This window comes from Acinonyx jubatus, chromosome A3 (assembly GCF_027475565.1).
Source record: "Acinonyx jubatus isolate Ajub_Pintada_27869175 chromosome A3, VMU_Ajub_asm_v1.0, whole genome shotgun sequence".
Classification (NCBI taxonomy): domain Eukaryota; kingdom Metazoa; phylum Chordata; class Mammalia; order Carnivora; family Felidae; genus Acinonyx; species Acinonyx jubatus.
In genome coordinates, this window is record NC_069388.1 from 75,572,685 (window position 1) to 75,585,497 (window position 12,813).

General features: G+C 40.0%; 1 long non-coding RNA gene across 4 annotated transcripts in view; it reads left to right on the plus strand.

Moving 5' to 3' along the window:
• Nucleotides 1–12,813, plus strand: part of LOC106976764 (uncharacterized) — a 593,570-nt gene that overhangs the window by 407,564 nt on the left and 173,193 nt on the right. For all 4 annotated transcript variants that reach the window (XR_008289330.1, XR_008289331.1, XR_008289328.1 and 1 more), the window contains one exon: nt 9,662–9,774. This is a non-coding gene — a long non-coding RNA (uncharacterized LOC106976764). The remainder of the gene's footprint in view (nt 1–9,661; nt 9,775–12,813) is intronic.

The window sequence follows — 12,813 nt, forward strand, 5'->3', positions numbered from 1 at the left end:
TCTCATCAGTGCAAGTAGCTTGTAAGCCAAAAGTAAAACGCTCAAATGTACTGTCCTTTGACTACCAAGACCTTGAGGCCATCTTTCCATCACAACTGGTGCATGAGGCTTGATTTTTATTTTTCTTTGTTTGCACTGATCCTCACTGCTCACTTCCTAAGACCATTTTAGGAATGCCAGTGGCATTGTTTTTAATTGTTAACACTTGCCTGAAAATACACAGATAGTCCACAGGCATAGCAAAGTTCTGTCTGTAAACACACCCATGTTGGGATTGAATGCACGATCTTACGTTAGTACCACCTATGACCTTACAGAGCTTACCAGCTCAGGTGATGGAAAACAATCTGAAATCAGACTGATGCTCCCTCCCCACTGTATGTAAATTCAGCCATATACAGCATACTGGGGGTGTAAAGAGCGAGTACAGTGTTGCTAATTTGTGGCTTGTATTTTATGGAAATTAATTTTTTAACCAAATATTAGAGTAAGTAACTAATATTCACTCTTCTAATAAAATGTTATGGATCCTCACTGTGCATATAGAACTATGCTAGATGAGGAAGGGAATATGATGATACGTAAATAAGGGTCCCTTCCTTTGGGGGATTATAGACTAATGGGGAGAGATGATGGAGAATGTAAAGTCCCCCTCCCCCAAAATTGAAAGTCACAAGAAAGTAAATATAACAAGTTGTTACACCCAAATGGCTTAGACACAGATTTCTCTGAATTGGAAAGGGAGAGAAGGAGAAAGAGGAGAACTAACATTTATTATGAATCTATGCTATCCCAAATGCTTTTAAAATGTATTTTTGATGTAATTATCACAACAGCCTTGTAAGGCAGACATGACTGTTTCCTCATTTTAATGATGAAGAAGCCAACTGATGCAAAAAAATTCCTGCCCTATCAGAGGGTGCGCCATTCTGTCTTCCCTGTAACTATCACCATGGTTCCCTTAGATATTTGGTGGTAGACTTAGAGTTTTGAAGCCAAGCATTAGTTCAGGGAAGGCTTCTTTGAGGAGGCGGACTTGAGGTAATCAGGATAGAGAGCATATGGGCAGAGAGCGGGAATCAGCATGGATGCCCTGATGGAGAGAAGACTGTGCATACACACTGAGCCAGAGCAGACTTAATACTCTTAGGACATTTACTTAGGGGTAGAGTTGGAGATAACGTTAGAAAGAGGCCTGAAGCTAGGTTTGCATCACTATGAGCTGATTCTGGTGAGGAAACCATAATGCATGTGTACACACACACACACACACACACACACACACACACGATCACCAATCGTTTTGCCACATTCAATCTCGAACATAGCACCAATAATATTTCAACTCCACATTAAATGTATGTTTTTAAAATTTCATATCAAGGTATATGGTCTAGGTAGGAAAATCAGCTTTTCTTCACCCTGTGATCATTCATTGAAGTGTTGTTTGATGTCAATAAGCTGTGTAAACCCCAATGCTTGCCTTACCCTCTTACCGTCCCGCTCATTGCTTGCTTTACCTGAATAGGTCAAGTAGAGAAATCCCTGTGGATCCAGATGTGTGGGTTTTGCATTCTACCGGAGTTTTCAAGGGGACTAGAAATGGAAAGTAGCAACTACATAATCCTCTTTCTGGGACATGCATAATTTTCTAAAAAATCCCCTTTGCCTGACTTTATAATGTCACATTCTAAAATATTCAGGTTGCTTTTGTTGTTCTCTCCATAAAAAATTAATGATCATGAAAGTATTATCATGTTTATTTTAAAGCAACTATTTTCTACATTTTAATTAAAAGTTGTAATTCACCATCTTTTGACCAAGTTATCTTAAATCTTCATCTTATTGGTAATGGGTATTGGGCTAGATTCAGAGAGAAATACAAGCGTTACTTAATGCAAACAGTAAAATCTCAGCATTTCTAGAGATATGGTTCTGTTCATTTCATGTGCTGCGCTAACTCTGCCTTTTTAATTAGAAATATCCTCCTGCTTATGCAAGAATCCTGGGAAAGGGGCATTGTCTTATTCATTATGTATTCCGTGAGAATCACAAGTGGACAAAACCAGGCATAATACAATGACTGTTGTGTTATTAAAGCACTTTAATAAGGTTGCTCCCTCAGTAGAGTGAGCTTCTCAAATACCCATTTCTTTTTCAAGAGGTGAGCTGCATGGAGCGAGATATTCCATGCTTCTCTGGGTATGAGTGAGGCTCCTTTCTGTATGTATTTTACAGATTTCCGTGGGTGTACTACCAGACTAGTTCCTCTCCCTTTTTAGTCCCCTGTCCTGTCTTAGAGAGTGATGTCCTAGAAAGTATTGGATTTTCTATTTTTGTCCTATAGTATATAAGAGGAAATAGTTTAAAATAATGATATATAAGGGAAAGTTCTGTAAACAAAGATCCACTACATTTGGGGCATTTCTATGCAGTGTTGCCCTGCTATATTTACCCCTCTGTTCTCCACTCTCGGCAACAAAAAACATAATGGTTAAGATTCTATCTGTAATGGTTTTCAGTAAAAACAAAAACTTTAATGGTACTAAAAATCTCTTAAGAAAGAAACTGCAAGTTGTGAGGAAGGGTGGAAGGTGGGGAAGGAGGGAGAGAAGAAAGTGAGGAAGAATGAAAGGCAGAGAGAGAGGAAGGGAGGAAGGAGAAAAGGAAGGTTTTTTGTTTTTTGTTTTTTTTTTTTAAGGTACCCACCCAATTGTAGCAGAGCAAAGACTTATCTATATGCATTACTTTGATTTCAAATTATTTTTAGCATGGCTTTTATTGTACTCATTGTTACATACATAAATCTTTAAAGTAATACGTTTTGTAAGAAATGGTCATAAAAATTTACAGCCAGTAACTTTTCCCCTGTCCCTTACAATGATATTCTACTAAAACCATTAAATGGTTCTCATTAATGCCCTTTAAATGATTGTGTAATGACCCACAATCGCTTGTAAGTGAACAACCATTAAAGAATTACCAGTTCTTAGCATGCTTTTAAGTACAGCTTAAATACATGGGAGGTAACATATAATATATTAGAAAAAGTATTAAATTTGGAATAGTAAAAACATGATCATCACAAAAGAATGAGTAGGTGTGCAACTCTACCCTGCAATGACCATGGTTCCTACTGAACATATTATTACAGTAGGTTTTATGGCATTTGTCCTTTTTACCATATTAAATCTTTTTCCTTTTTTTCTGGGATTAATAATAATAATAATAATCTCTGTCACAACAGGAGTGAAAGTGCATATAAAACCAAATGGGGGAAATAATTAAACCCGTGTGTAACAGACAGCAGCCTATCTAAACAAAAAGTGAACAGTCTGTCCCCCAGATATTTTCTACATGAGGGCAATTATTCATTTTTTCCTAACCCTACAGATATTGGGTAAGGGATGGTCTAAGCACTTGGATGACTGAATTTTTTACACTTCAAAGTGTTCTGCATCCTGGGAACATGGTCAAAGATACTAAAAAAGAATAACTCTTCCTTGAAGGTGTGAGGTCAAATTAATCCTCTGCTATCCAAGGCATGTCTTGTAGCAAGCTTACCCACCCATGTAGAGTTGGGTGGTTGACTTACCCTAAACTACAAATGTCAAATTTGTGAAGAGTTTGGTGGCATGCGTTTTTGAAGTTCTTTCCGTCCTGACAGACCTTGTTTATACCCAAGTGCCACTTACGGGGATGGGGCAATAGAACCAGGGCCGCAGGAACCTTATCACAGATACAACAACGCACAGGTTGGCAAGATACCGAAGTAAACGAGGGACAAGAGAAAATCAAATTATTAACTTCCATTTGTATCTGCTTACCTTGAAGACATTTCATCAGGGGGAGGGGGAGCTGGGGGCAGAAGTAGTTTGGGGCTGGAAGGCACAGCTACATATCTTTTCCTGTGTAATTTTAGAAACCTCAGGTCAACATTAAATCCCCAGCTGGCATCTAACTGGCCTCCAAGGATTGATGTCACACTACATTTTCTGCTCTCCAGTAAGCTCTGCTTATCCCCACACGTTTCCTTTACTTGTCTCCTTCTGATGCCGTGAGCCAGTGGCAGGGAGGAGACTCCTAATCTCACAGGTGATAAGTTAGACTTACAAAGGTGATCAGACTTGTTTCGCTATATCTTGAAAGTCTCAGCTTAGGTGTTACTTCCCCCCAAGGACCCTTCCCTAACTCCACAGAGTTGTTCCCTTAATGCTTATCAAATGCTAGTAGAATGCCAGAAGATCTGGGAGGGCAGGTGCCATGTTGGTCCTATTCATGGCCAATCCCTCATCCCTAACACAGTGGCTGACAATGCTGGGCTCTTAAATAAATATCAGGTTATTAAACTCACCCAGAAAGGTTGCAGAATAAATCCAGTTGGTCAACTAAAGCTGGATAATTCTAAATAGGTCACTATTCAAAAACAAAGCCATGTTGGAAATTTATAGAATTGTCATTAGAAAGTGGGAATTTGGGCCTGTCAAGAATAAAATGAATCTCAGGCATTCCCCAATTTCTCCTTTCTGTGTCCTTTCTCCTGTTCCATTCTGGTTGTCCTCTTTCAAGCAGCTCTGCTTCTATTAGTCTCATCTTTTCCATTCCTCTCCTTTGCCATAAAGCCAAATCCCCTCGAAAAGCTGTTCTTCAGAAGCTGCTTCCACTTTACCCTAGTCCAAGGGTGCCTGTGCATCTTGAAACTTTGTTATATCGTAAAGAAAGTTTGCTTTCCCTTGACTGCAGTTCTGGGTATTGGTGGGCTTGTGGGACGCACTTCCTGGGCACCCTGTAATTCTGATGGAGTGCTGGGAGAGAGTGGAGTGGAGGAGGACCTGGGTTAACTTGAAGACTGACCTAGGAAAAAGCATTTCCCTTAACGGGCTTGTAAAATACATCAAGCATAGAAACAAAGATGAAAACAGAGCACACACACACACACACACACACAAAACCCAACTCTTATTCTCTCAGTATTTTCTTAGCTCCGTGTCAGCTGGTTGTCTCTCTCAGAGTCAGGGACCTTTCCCATCTCTGACTGTGAGAACACATCCAACTCTGAGACTCTTCCCTGTGTGCCTGGCAGTAGCTGCCACACTGTGTGTTATTTAAGAAGCTCCATTTGGCTCCATGCTCTACAGAAGAGAGGAACATATGGCCTTGACTGTTAAAAATATTCATGAGTCATGTTGCCCAGTGTTGAAGTACAGCCACCTCAAGGGCAATTTTCCAACAGCTCATATTGGTTTACAACATGGAATGAAGACCAGATGAAGTTCCAGGAGGTATTCAGAGGAGACAGAATGCAGTGACGCAAGTTAGAATTTGGTCACTATGCTGGGTTGCATGTCCCTTCTGGAAAGAGGCATGGAGTGTTAGTAGAATATCAGAGTGAGGGATCCCACTCTCTGGTTCCATTTATAGACCCCTTGTTCTGCTAAATCCTTCTGTAGAAAGAACTTGAGTAGACTTGGAAGTGAGGGTTACTCCATGCATGGACTCCCCAGTGACTTTCTTCTTCTTCTGTGACCACAAAGAGCTCACCTTGCCTCATGGCATTTGCTTGGTCTAGAATACCGCGTGCTTTAACTCCCATGCTGCTAATGGAAGGCTCTTCCAGGATAAGCATTCCTGGTTTAAAAACAAAAGAACAAAAAAACAAAAAACAAAACAAAAAAATTAGTTAAGGCTCCTAGGGAACTTCTGAAAAAGTGCAGATTGTGGATTTTTGTTATTGTTTTGGTGGTGGTTTTCATTTTCACATTTCTGAAGTTTCTATAGAAATGGTCCTGAGTGTGTTTGGCTTCCTGGGGACATTTTATGTTTTTTGTCAAACACCAATATTAAAGAAGCACAGTCAGAACAACTGGGGCTGGGGGATAAAACGACTTAGCTCTCAGATGGTCTAAGAGTAGACAAGTGGGACGTCTATAATAGCTTCATGATTTAGAATACAATGTACTGTTTGCCCTCTATCCTTTTTTCTATTGTAAATTAATCATTAGAGGGCTCTATCTGAAGCACTTTTTTTCTCACTGTGTATCCTGTTTCAACCTGCCCCATGCGGGCGACTGCACCTGACTGTAATTTGGGGAACACAAATTGCAGTGGTTCAGCACTTTGTGACTCCTCTAATAAGTTAATGTCACTCCCATCTCTGACACAATTCAATTCAGAAAGGTTGTGATGTATCATTAATGCATTAAAAAATGTTGTGTTTTTAGACTTGAATACCTGGAATTAGTTGGGGGCCTGACAATCCAAAACAGACTCTTTTACAGTGCTTGGGAGCCCTGAGGAAGCAATTCTTGTTTAAGCATCTGCGTTATCCAGGAAGCCCAAGTACTTCAAAGGTCTGTGCAGGATGCTCAAAATAGGCACCTTGCCAAACAGAAATTGAAACACATATACATACTATACTATTTGCCTTACAGAAATTAATTTTCAGCCAGCAGCACCTAGGATTATTTAATATTTATCTTTAGCAGCAGGAAGATGAATCTATTATTTTATGAGTTGATTTTGTTATTTTACCTGAGTGTTTCAGTCAGTCTTTACAGTAGGAGACACTTACGGTCTCCCCTATGCCCTGCCTGTTACCCTCTTTTTTAATTATTATTATTTTTTAAGTGTTCAGAAGCAGTGGGAAGGTTCACTTTTTAATCACTTGATTTCCCCCGTTGGTTCCCTGGGAAGAAGTGATCAGGTCCTTTCAGTAATCTGAGTAAATGTTGAGATCCAGGGTCCTACCAGTTAAATGGACTGTTTGGTGGTAGTAGGTGTTGAAGAAACATTTCTGGATTGCAAGTCAGGAAACTGAATTCTAGAGCCTCTCTTCACCTTTGTGACCTGGGAGAGATCTCTTAACTTTTCCCAAGCCTGTCTGCCATCACCTGTACCTAAGTAGGTTAGAGTCAACAGTCCCTACCGGAACTCTTTCCCCTAGTGATTCATCATCCCGAAATGCCACCGGGTCTTACAGTTCCTCCTCCTGTCGCTGAGATCCCAGAGGGTTGTGTGCTATGTTGATTGTTTGTGCCTGTGAAATTAAAGCACCGAGAAAGGAATATGTCAGTATGTTGAATAACAAAATGACTGATAGAGTATCAGGGGGACTTGAGTGTATAAAAAGCCACAATATTGCAAAGCACCTTGTAGATGGGAACTGTTAAATATCAATGGAGCATTGCTGTGTCTGCACTGTCAGCGCTTCCCTGTGACCACAGTGAGAGAGATGCTAAAATGTCATTTCATGGACCACATTATGTGCTGCTTACGATGAATATTCCGGCCATGGTTTATTACATTTTTGATAAATTGTAACTTCTTGGACCCAAATTTGGTTAGCTTATCTCTAGTGCCATTTAAATCTTAAAAGACTGAATTTGCCCCAAAGATTTAATCATCATTCAGCAGCGGTCTGTAACCATGTGGTACTAATTTAAATTACTGTAGCAATGGACAAGTCTCTATCCAGAAATTAATAAATGCAATTTATAAGGAATGTTAAGTAACAACTAACAATTTAATGCTTTGTGAGTTTCAGCCAAACTGATTAAATAATTAAAACAGATTTCTAGGGATAGGGGAAGAGATTTTACCATAAAAGAGATAAACAGTTTGGGAATTGTATGCATTCTTTTAGACATTTAGGATAATTAAATCCAAAACCTATGTTAAAATAACACTGAAGGTCTGGTTTAAATCACTAGTGGGAATTGCTAAGTTAAGAGTTGAACACCATCCTCAATGTCTGCTCCATTGTTTTAAATAAGGCATTTGGGGACTCTCAGAGCACTGGGTCAGTTTATAGAGTATGCTATTGGTAGAACAATATTGGTCTCAAGCACAAATAAATGTATCAAATGGAACTACCTTCTCGCCATGATGTTTCTAGGCTTTTACTAAGTGAAACTAGATGGTTAGAATCATCTCAGAGCTATTGTACCAACCTAAAACTTCCTGGTTTTCAAGTTCTTATTTGTTGAAGAAAAAATAAAGGAATTTAAAGATTATAGATTACAAATGGAATGTGTAATAAGGATAATATGTACTTTGATGGACTTAAAATAATTTACTTTGCAACAAATTATTGAGTGCTTGTACATGTGCAGTGCAGGTATGTCTGTGATACAAAGATTAATAAATAAGGAATGGAAATGCTCTGTTTTCTGATGAATCATAAGTTTGTAGGCAGCAAAAGCAGATGGGTAGTCCCCTTGATAGAAATGACTATAGGTTACCATAGGACATACTCCTTTTAAGGATAATTTTTTAAAGTGATTTGCATGAAGGGCTCAAAAGGTGCCCATCATTCATTCTTTGCCTTGCATCTGCAGTCCACCAGCCCTGGTGGAGAAAGACTATTGAACCACTTCCTGCCTTAACTGTGTGAAAGCTGGATGGTATTTACAGGATGGAGTGGAGATGTGAAAGTTGTTTAAAAACCATCTTTTTGGGGGGAGTGCATAGCTGGTGAACACTGTGGGGGCTTCCTGCCTTAACTGTGTGAAAGCTGGATGGTATTTACAGGATGGAGTGGAAATGTGAAAGTTGTTGGAAAACTATCTTTTTTCGGGGAGTGCATAGCTAGTGAACACTAGCTGGTTGAATTTCCACGGAGCTGACCAGCCATTTGAGGGTTAAGTAGATGCCAGTTGAATGTTCTGTTGCCCAATAGGCTTGGAATTCATTACCTACCAAACTGAACTTACCACACTTTCCTGCAAATGTACTTTTCCTTATGTGATAACCAATTGCCCTGGTATGCCTGGGACCCAGAGGCTTCCCAGAATGAAGATCTCTTAGCACTGAATCTGGAAAAGCCCTGGCAAACCCAGATAAGTTGAACACCCTGGTTTTTACCTTTTTCTCTTGTCTCCTCTACCCTCATTAACCATACTTACCCGATCATTCTGGACTTTTCCAGTTCTTTTTCCACATTCAGATTTTTTACTGAGCTCCATCACGTATTTCATCTCTGCCTCTTCTCCAGACTCCTTGTTATTGCCTTGGCTCAAGTGATGTCTTGATGTTCCTGAACTATTGAAGCAACTGCTAAACTGAATAACCTGCTTCTAGACTTGCTCTCACCACAACCTCCCCATGACCCAGCTGCCAGTGATATTTTAAGATGTCTATTCACTTTGTTAAGCCTTCAGTGTTACTTATTGCACCAAATCCCAATTTATATACATGAGGTAAAAAAGACTCTCTGTCATCTGGTTCCCGCCCCAATCTCCAGGCTCACCTCCATCCACACCTCCTCTTGAACTCTGTTCTCTGGCCATTTGGATATCCACTTGGGATTTCATGGGGGCAGAATACTAATTCACACTTGTACACCTTTGGGTATAATATTTCCTCTTTTAAAAATGCCCTTCCCAGTCCCTTTTTCATCTCAGAAACAACAAATTATTTTTCAAGACCCACATCCTTTATGGGATGCATAAACACAATGTGATGTTCAAGTATCACATTCCTTTATGAAATCCTCCTACCCCCAAAGTAAAAAGTAAAAGTGCCTAGTATACTCATCATGGATCTAAAACACATTTTACAGTTATTTATTGAGTTGTTAGTCTTCTGTTATAGATTATATATTTTAGTGTAGGAACTTGTATTGTGGTGATGAAAAACTGATTTTATTAACATTTATTTTTAGGTTTTGGTATTTGGTCTGACACATAACAGACCCTGAAATGTTGGTGGAGTGAATGAGGAATCTCTCACGCTGCATCCTGGGAACTATACTTAGACAGCAATGCAATGTGTGTGGTGAGTTTCCAGGAACTTTGATAATGCCCTTCTCCTTTCACCTGGATGAAACTTTTAGTACTTATTTACCTGTTTATCATTTCACTATTATGTCATCTATTTGCTCATAGAATAACTTCCAGAAGCAGATTTTATGTCCACAAGTTAGAAGAGGTACCATTTTATATCATTTTCTTTTCTTATGTTGTATTAGTTTTCATTCAACTCTAACAAACACTGTTGACTGCCTATCCAACATCCATCTCCCCACCCCATGACTTATCCTTCCAAACAGAATCCTGTGTATTCCATGGTCACCTTTCCTCTGCAAGACTGTGCACTTCTGAAAAGGTTGCTTTTCTTCCCAAGGAGGGTGTCTCCTGATTAGTCTAAGGCAATCCTAGTGCCCACATATGTAAAGCTACCTAAAGACAGCTTGAAGTTCTTGTGATACAGTTCTGGCCAATGAGATGTAAGACAAGTCTGTTGGAGATCTTGTGGAAAGGTTCCCTCTTACAACAAAGGTACCAGGAAGAAATGGTCTCTTGTTCTCTGAATGCCATTCTATCTATATGTGACACCTAAAACTACTGTGCCATCTTGTGACATTGAAGGAAGCCAGCCTTTGGGTGAAGCCAACACTGAGACCAACATAGCATAAAAATATAAGGAACCCAATTATGGATGTCATTATATGGAATCTCTGATCCTGCCCTAGCTAGAGCCCTCATTCTCCTTCTTCTAGACTTGTAATTATGTTGCATATGGTTGAAGGTCTCAAAATTTACACAGACAAATTTAACATTGTAATCTGAGAGGGCCAGGGGCGTTTGTTTAATACATACAATATGGTACTTTGAAGGTAAGGATAAAAATGAATAAAATATATTAAAAGGAAGAAGCCAAAATGACTACCTGAGAAGATTCAAGTTCTACCATTTATCAGTAACTACTTTGAATGAATCAACCAATGAAAGAGGATTCTGTTCGAGGAATTACAATAAGTGCTTACAAGGAACACAAAGTCTAAGCAGTCATAACCTTTTTCTGCGTGAGCTAATGGTCTCATTAGGGAGCTGGAGCAGCGACCTAAATTACTATAAGATAAGAAAGTAATGGATATTATGGTAGTGATAATGATCTAGCATTTTACTGAGCAGTCACTATGTACTAGGCACCATTCTGAGTCCTTCCCAAGAATTTTTATTTGCATCAGCTGTATTTTATCTCTCAAATATTTTTCTCACAGACCACGTCCTGTAAATACTTATATGCCACTATACTTGTATAAGTCTCTCCCATTCTATGAGAGAGAGAGAGAAGAAAACCACCATCTTTCCTGACTTTCCTTTCCTTTCAAGATACCGCCTTATTTATCTTTACAAACTTCACCAAGTTTTTTTTATTAATAAACTTTATTCTTTTGAAAAAATTTTTTCAATGTTTATTATTATTATTATTACTATTATTATTATTTTGCGAGAGAGAGACAGAGCGTGAGTGGGGGAGGGGCAGAGAGAGGGGAGATACAGAATCCAAAGCAGGCCCCAGGCTCTGCACTCTCAGCACAGAGCCCAATGCAGGGCTCGACCTCACGAACCGTGAGATCATGACCTGAGCCAAAATCGGTTGCTTACCCGACTGAGCCACCCAGGCACCCCTAAACTTTATTCTTTATTCTGTTTTAAGCTCACAAGACAATCGAAGCAGAAAGTACAAAGCTCCCATATATCCCTGTCCTCACAGGTACATAGCCTGTCCTGCTGTACGTATTCCCCACCATAGTTTTGCTACAATCAATGAATCTATATTAACACATTATCATCACCCCAAGTCCATAGTTTGCATTAGGGCTCACTCTTGTTGCTGTACATTCTTGTGTTTGGACAGATGTAGAATGACATCTATCTCCTGTTGTAACAGCACACAGAATAGATTCACTGCCTTAAAAGTCTCCTGTGCTCTGCCTGTTCATCCCTCTGACCCGCTTCTCCCAAGTTTTTTTTAAAAACTAAATAAATGACCCCTTCTTCTACAAGTCTGTGACTTTTCGCATCATATTCATTCTTTGCTCCACAGCACTTATTTTCATCCCCCTCATTTTTCTGAAACTGCCATGAGAGAGGTCACTGTGGACCATGATGCTGACAGCTCAGTGGCTGCAGCCCTGCTAGTTACTTCTTTTGCCCTTTCTCCTTTACAGCATCATCTATTGAGTTGACCCAAAACAGAAGCCTCTCCCTTCACTTGTCTCTCACCCGTCATCCCCTCTTGCTTGTTAATTACATCATTCTGTCTCCAAAATGTTTATTGTGTAAGTTTCTCCCAAGAGGAACAACTTTTCCTGCCTCTACTTAGGCTCCCATCTCCCCTCCTCCAGATGCCTACAAGCACCTCCGAGCTTATTCTCACGTCAGCCTGTACCCTACAGCACAAGTTAGAGTAACTTTCTAACACGTCACGGTCTCCCTGGCACTCACCATTTGAAACCCTTGAATAGTGTCTCTTTCCTGCAGAATAGCATCTAAACTCCGTGGCTCTGCTGTGAAGGTCTCCCCACTTCCGCAGTGGTGCTCCTTCCCAGGCCCTCCTCCAGCCTCTCCTCCTCCACGCTGTCTCTTCTGCCTACACTGGGGTGGTCTGGCCCTGAGCATGTGTCCCTCCACCGCCCTGTGACTCTGCACAGTCTGTTCTCTTGGTGTAGAGTGCCCTCTCTCCCTTGTCCAGGTACTGAATTTCTACTCCCGCTGAGCCACATTGCAAATGTTTCCTGCCTTCCTTTAGCCTTTTCATGGAACATCAAAACTGTTGTGCTGTGTTGTCGTATTTGTCTACGTGCTCTTAAATGTGAGCTTTTGAGACAAAGTACTCTGTCTCGTTCACCTCAATATCTCCAGTACCTGGCATAGTGCCTCGTATTTAATAAATGTTTGTTGCATTAAGGCTATTGCGATAGAGTAAGCAGAGTGTGATGGGAGGTCTGAGAGGGAGCAACTGGCAGGGGAGCTTCATTCATTCATTCATTCATTTATTCATTCAACAAATATGTGCAAAATATGT